Here is a 6,027-nt window from a genome sequence, read left to right as displayed (position 1 = left end):
CCTGTCCGAGACAAAGCTACCTTTCTTTCCTCGTGGGAATGGACCGGCCGGGCTTTGGCAATCTGTCCCCTCGAAAGACAAAGTGACCTCTTGCAGCAGGGGAAGACTGAAGCAAGGGGTGCCAGGAAGAACTGGAGTCTCTGGAGAATAAAAGCTGGAAGCGTGCCCCCGAAAGTCCCCAGCCCCGGGTGGTCAGTGGTCTGACTTGCACGGACCGGTGGCCTTGGCCAGGAGCGGTCCTGCCGGCCTGTACTTTTAATTTCCTGCCCAGGCTGTAATTTTAATTTCCACTGGGTGCTGGCAAAGCCCCCCTGGGGGTGAGCCCCAGTGCCTGGCAGGAGCGGAGCGGGCTTGTGGGGATGTATTCACCCGGTCAGCGTCAGGAACCATCCTAACTGAGGCCTCGGTGAGTGCTTTTTGTGTGACTGGACAGTGGAGCTGTGTGAATGACCTGGCTATTGCTCAGTGTACTCCTAATTAAAGTGCCTTTTACTCCGTGTTCCCAGGCTGCCTCTTTCCCTTCGGTCGCCGTGTGTGTGCCGGACACCTCTGGCAGGACTAACCCTGTGGCTTTTATGTCCAACGTGCTGTATGCCTGCAGGTAAGAAAAGCTGGGAGTGCAGTCCCTCTGCTTTGGTTGCTGTGTCTCTTTGGGAGTTATTTCGGAGGAGAAATTTGGTTTGAAGGGGACATTCAAAGGCCACCCTGTCTTCCGTGGGCAGGGGCACCTTCCACTCTCATCCCTGGTTGGATGCTGCAGGTCCCATCCAGCCTGGCCTGGAACACTTGCAGGGATCCAGGGGCAGGCTCAGCTTCCCTGTGCGGTGTGCTCTAATAGCTCTCCACTGGCATGGTGAAAAATGTTGTCAGCGTGTTTTGTTCGAGGATGGGAAGCAGGACCTGGGGGAAAATGCCGTTCTGTTAGGTGCAGAGGGAAGTAATTCTCCTTTGAAGTGAAATGGGTTTTTGCACGAGCCTCGTCTGCCTTATGTTTGAATTGCTTTCTGTTCTCGGCAGTTGTTTTAAATTAAACTTTTATTTTGTGTCTCCCCCCTCAGCATCCTGTCCGAGACAAAGCTACCTTTCTTTCCTCGTGGGAATGGACCGGCCGGGCTTTGGCAATCTGTCCCCTCGAAAGACAAAGTGACCTCTTGCAGCAGGGGAAGACTGAAGCAAGGGGTGCCAGGAAGAACTGGAGTCTCTGGAGAATAAAAGCTGGAAGCGTGCCCCCGAAAGTCCCCAGCCCCGGGTGGTCAGTGGTCTGACTTGCACGGACCGGTGGCCTTGGCCAGGAGCGGTCCTGCCGGCCTGTACTTTTAATTTCCTGCCCAGGCTGTAATTTTAATTTCCACTGGGTGCTGGCAAAGCCCCCCTGGGGGTGAGCCCCAGTGCCTGGCAGGAGCGGAGCGGGCTTGCGGGGCCCTCCTGACAGGCGTTGTGTCTAAGGGAAGGGTAGGGGGGCCTTTGTCTGTCCCAGAGGAGCTTCAGTGTTCTTTGTTGCTCTCTGGAGGACTAAGAACTAAAAAAAATAAAAGCAAACGAGAAAGAAAAGAAAAGAAAATGAAATGAAAAATAAATAGAATAAAAAATTAAGGCAATAAAGAAGGAAAATGAAAGAAAAAAAATCAAAGCGAGCAAAGTAAAAAGGCCCTAATAAAATGCCAAGTGAAATGAAAGGGAAAACCAGGGCTTCTTGGGCACCCCGGGGTTTACTCCCCGCCCCGCCCCGCCCCGCCCCGTGACTTGGGGGTCCCCCCTAAAGTGTGAGAAGGGGAGCCCAAAAGGTGGTCGGGGGAAGGGCGGGGAGCCGAAAAGGCAGCGGAGGGGGTGCCGCGAAATGTGAGGGAGGGGCCGGGGCAAAGCGGGCGAGGCGCGCGCAGCGAGAGCGAGCGAAGGCGGGCGGTGTGGGGGGGGCAGGCAAGGTGGCGACGGCGGCGCATGCGCAGTCGTAAGCGAGACGCCGGCGATCACGAGGTAAGTGAGGGCGGGCGGGCGAGGGCAAGCGGCGACGCATGCGCAGTGGCTCCTGTGCCGCTGCAGCGCTCCCCGCTCGACTTGAGGGCCGGCTCCGGCGGCACGGCGGGAGCTGCGGTCTCCCGTCTCTCCCGGGGTGTGCGCGGGGGGAATAAGGTGAAGATTTTTGGGGCGAAAGCGCAGAAATTAGCGAGGGTCGTTGTCCGGGTAAAGCGGGGCACCGGAAGTAGAGAGCGACCGGGCTGTTTTGGAGGGCGCACCACCCGGACCGGAAGTGCTGCGAGGCCGTACACAAAGATGGCGGCGCCATGACCGGAAGTTCTCCAAGGCCGTACACAAAGATGGCGGCTCCGGCCCGGAAGTCGCCCCGAGGCCACACTCAAGATGGCGCCGCCAGGACCGGAACTTAGCCCGGCCACACTCAAGATGGCGGCGAGAGGCCCCCTCGCCTCAGAGAGGCGTTTTTCCTGGTGCCTGACCTCCGCTCCGCCCCGGACCCCCGCCCCGCGCCCGCAGCGCCGTCTCGCCGCGCCGCTTCCCGCTGTGGGGACGGGGCGGGGCGCTCGGCGGCGCCGGGCGCGGGCGGCGGGTTCGCGGGCGGCGGCAGGCACCGGCGCCGGCAGCCCCCTCTCGGCGACGCGGCGCGCCGCGCAGGCGCAGGACCCCAGGTGGTCGCCGCCCTCCCGCCCGCTCCGCTCCGCTCCGCTCCCGCCGTGCCCCGGAGATGCTGTCGGGGCTGCGCCGCCGCCTCCCCCCCCCGGAAGCGACCCACGGCGGCGGATCCGACGTCGGGCTCTGCAGGAGATCGTCGCCGGGGTAAGCGGGGGCCCGGCGGGGGGGCGGCGGCTGCTCTTCTGCCTCTCCCGCGGCCAGCGGGGCCTGCAGGCAGGGGAAGCGACAGGCAGGTTTCTCGCCTCTGCGGAGACACTCGCACCTGCGTGCCGCCGCCAGGAGAAGGGGCGGCGAGAGCGGCAGGCGGCAGGGCCGGGCTCGGATGTGCCCTGGCATCGCACCCCCCCCCGCGGGGAGGGTCTGTGCCGCCTCAGGGACAGAGGAAGCGGATCTTGCAGGACCCCTTTGTTCGCTCGTTGAGCTCGCAAGAGACACAAGGGGCATGAAATCCCAGGGCAGCTGCGCCTGCCGGAGGGGTTGCAGGGAGAAGCAGCTGGGGGGGGGGGGTTTGCTCTCTGCCCCTTTGCCACCTTCCCCTCGCTTCCCTGGGACTGCAGGGAATCCCAGCTCCCCTTGGCTTCTCCGGGGGCCTCGCGGCAGGGTTTCGAAGTGTGGCCCTGAGATTTTCTGGCCTTGGAACTGATGGCTGTTTCGGGGCACGTCTCCCCGGGCAGTGTGTCTTTTAACGCTTGCCGGGGCAGGAGAATTACGGCGGAAGAAAGCAAAGAAAGCCCAGAGCCTGGAGTAGGCAGGCCCGGGCCTCTGGCGAGCCCAGGCCTTGCTGCTCGGTGCCGATTGTGCCCGGGGCTTCTTCCTCACCGTTGGGGTCCAAATGAGAGGGGAGCAAGAGGCAGAACAGCCCGCTGCTGCTGCTGCTGCTGCTGCTGCTGCTGCTGGGGCTGAACTGTCTGCAGTGCCCGGGGGCCGGGCAGGACTTGGCCCCGATGCCTGCATTGCTCTGCAGCGGCCAGGGAGGGGTCCCAAAAGTCATCCCCCCGCCTGCTGTGCTGCACAGCAGGGGCTGGCTAGGCCGGTTCCCGGCCGGGGGAGCCCGGGGGAGGCCGTGCTGGGGCTGAGGGGCTGCTGCTCTCTGGGCCTCTCGGGGTTTGCCTTGAAATCCCAAAGCCTGGGCCTACGCGGGGGGGAGGAGGCAAAGGGGACTGTAAATTGGTCTGTTGGGGAGTGTTTTGGGGCCGAGTTCATGCTCTTGGCTTGTTGTGTGTCAATTCCCAGCCTCGGTCAGGGCTTCGCGGGGAGCGTTGCTGCTGCTGCTGCCGCTGCCGCCGCCGCCGGGAGAGAGAAGTCCTTTGGGAAGCCGGGATAAAAACAGCAACTCTGTGAATTGCCCAGCTTTTCCTAGGGAAGGGCAGGTTTTAGGGAAGAAAGGCCCGTCCTCGCGAAAGGCGCCGCGGGTCTCGCAAGGGGGGGGCCGCGCGGCTGCAGTGCCGTTCCCGGCCGTGTCCGCCAGGCGGCGACTGCGAGGCGGCGCCCGGCGGTCGGGGCGGGCTGGGAAGCGGAGAGCTGGAGTGTTTTGGCACTGCCGGGCTTCTCCGAGCTTCAGTCCGGAGTCGGAGCTTTTTGTGGGACTGCACAGCGAAGCTGCCTGTGGGAATGACCCGGCTGTTGCTCGGTGTACTCCTAACGACAGTGTCTTTTACTCCGTGTTCCCAGGCTGCCTCTTTTCCTTCGGTCGCCGTGGACACTGTGCCGGACGCCTCTGGCAGGACTAACTACCGTGGCTTTTACGTCCAGCGTGCTGTGCTGTGAACCTGCAGGTAAGAAAAGCTGGGAGTGCAGTCCCTCTGCTTTGGTTGCTGTGTCTCTTTGGGAGTTGTTTTGGAGGGGAATGAGAGAGCGATTTGGTTTGAAGGGGACCTTCAAAGGCCACCCTGTCTTCCGTGGGCAGGGGCACCTTCCACTCTCATCCCCGGTTGGATGCTGCAGGTCCCATCCAGCCTGGCCTGGAACACTTGCAGGGATCCAGGGGCAGGCTCAGCTTCCCTGTGCGGTGTGCTCTAGTAGCTCTCCACTGGCATGGTGAAAAATGTTGTCAGTGTGTTTTGTTCGAGGATGGGAAGCAGGACCGGGGTGAAAATTGCGTTCTCTGAGGTGCAGAGGGAAATAATTCTCCTTTGAAGTCAAATGTACTGGGTTTTGCACGAGCCTCGTCTGCCTTATGTTTGAATTGCTTTCTGTTCTCGGCAGTTGTTTTAAATTAAACTTTTATTTTGTGTCTCCCCCCTCAGCATCCTGTCCGAGACAAAGCTACCTTTCTTTCCTCGTGGGAATGGACCGGCCGGGCTTTGGCAATCTGTCCCCTCGAAAGACAAAGTGACCTCTTGCAGCAGGGGAAGACTGAAGCAAGGGGTGCCAGGAAGAACTGGAGTCTCTGGAGAATAAAAGCTGGAAGCGTGCCCCCGAAAGTCCCCAGCCCCGGGTGGTCAGTGGTCTGACTTGCACGGACCGGTGGCCTTGGCCAGGAGCGGTCCTGCCGGCCTGTACTTTTAATTTCCTGCCCAGGCTGTAATTTTAATTTCCACTGGGTGCTGGCAGAACCCCCCTGGGGGTGAGCCCCAGTGCCTGGCAGGAGCGGAGCGGGCTTGTGGGGATGTATTCACCCGGTCAGCGTCAGGAACCATCCTAACTGAGGCCTCGGTGAGTGCTTTTTGTGTGACTGGACAGTGGAGCTGTGTGAATGACCTGGCTATTGCTCAGTGTACTCCTAATTAAAGTGCCTTTTACTCCGTGTTCCCAGGCTGCCTCTTTCCCTTCGGTCGCCGTGTGTGTGCCGGACACCTCTGGCAGGACTAACCCTGTGGCTTTTATGTCCAACGTGCTGTATGCCTGCAGGTAAGAAAAGCTGGGAGTGCAGTCCCTCTGCTTTGGTTGCTGTGTCTCTTTGGGAGTTATTTTGGAGGGGAAATTTGGTTTGAAGGGGACATTCAAAGGCCACCCTGTCTTCCGTGGGCAGGGGCACCTTCCACTCTCATCCCCGGTTGGATGCTGCAGGTCCCATCCAGCCTGGCCTGGAACACTTGCAGGGATCCAGGGGCAGGCTCAGCTTCCCTGTGCAGTGCTCTCTAATAGCTCTCCACTGGCATGGTGAAAAATGTTGTCAGCGTGTTTTGTTCGAGGATGGGAAGCAGGACCTGGGGGAAAATGCCATTCTGTTAGGTGCAGAGGGAAATAATTCTCCTTTGAAGTCAAATGTACTGGGTTTTGCACGAGCCTCGTCTGCCTTATGTTTGAATTGCTTTCTGTTCTCGGCAGTTGTTTTAAATTAAACTTTTATTTTGTGTCTCCCCCCTCAGCATCCTGTCCGAGACAAAGCTACCTTTCTTTCCTCGTGGGAATGGACCGGCCAGGCTTTGGCAATCTGTC

General features: G+C 60.4%; 1 long non-coding RNA gene across 1 annotated transcript; it reads left to right on the top strand.

Moving 5' to 3' along the window:
* On the top strand, positions 1 to 1,914 carry LOC135415235 (uncharacterized). The gene is made up of 3 exons (XR_010431023.1): positions 1 to 406; positions 507 to 601; positions 1,059 to 1,914. It is a non-coding gene; the product is annotated as an uncharacterized LOC135415235 (long non-coding RNA).
* The last annotated feature ends 4,113 nt before the right edge of the window (positions 1,915 to 6,027 follow it).

Source organism: Pseudopipra pipra, chromosome 5 (assembly GCF_036250125.1).
Source record: "Pseudopipra pipra isolate bDixPip1 chromosome 5, bDixPip1.hap1, whole genome shotgun sequence".
Classification (NCBI taxonomy): Eukaryota; Metazoa; Chordata; class Aves; order Passeriformes; family Pipridae; genus Pseudopipra; species Pseudopipra pipra.
Note: the sequence above shows the minus strand (reverse complement) of the source record. Positions and strands in the feature narration are given on the sequence as shown.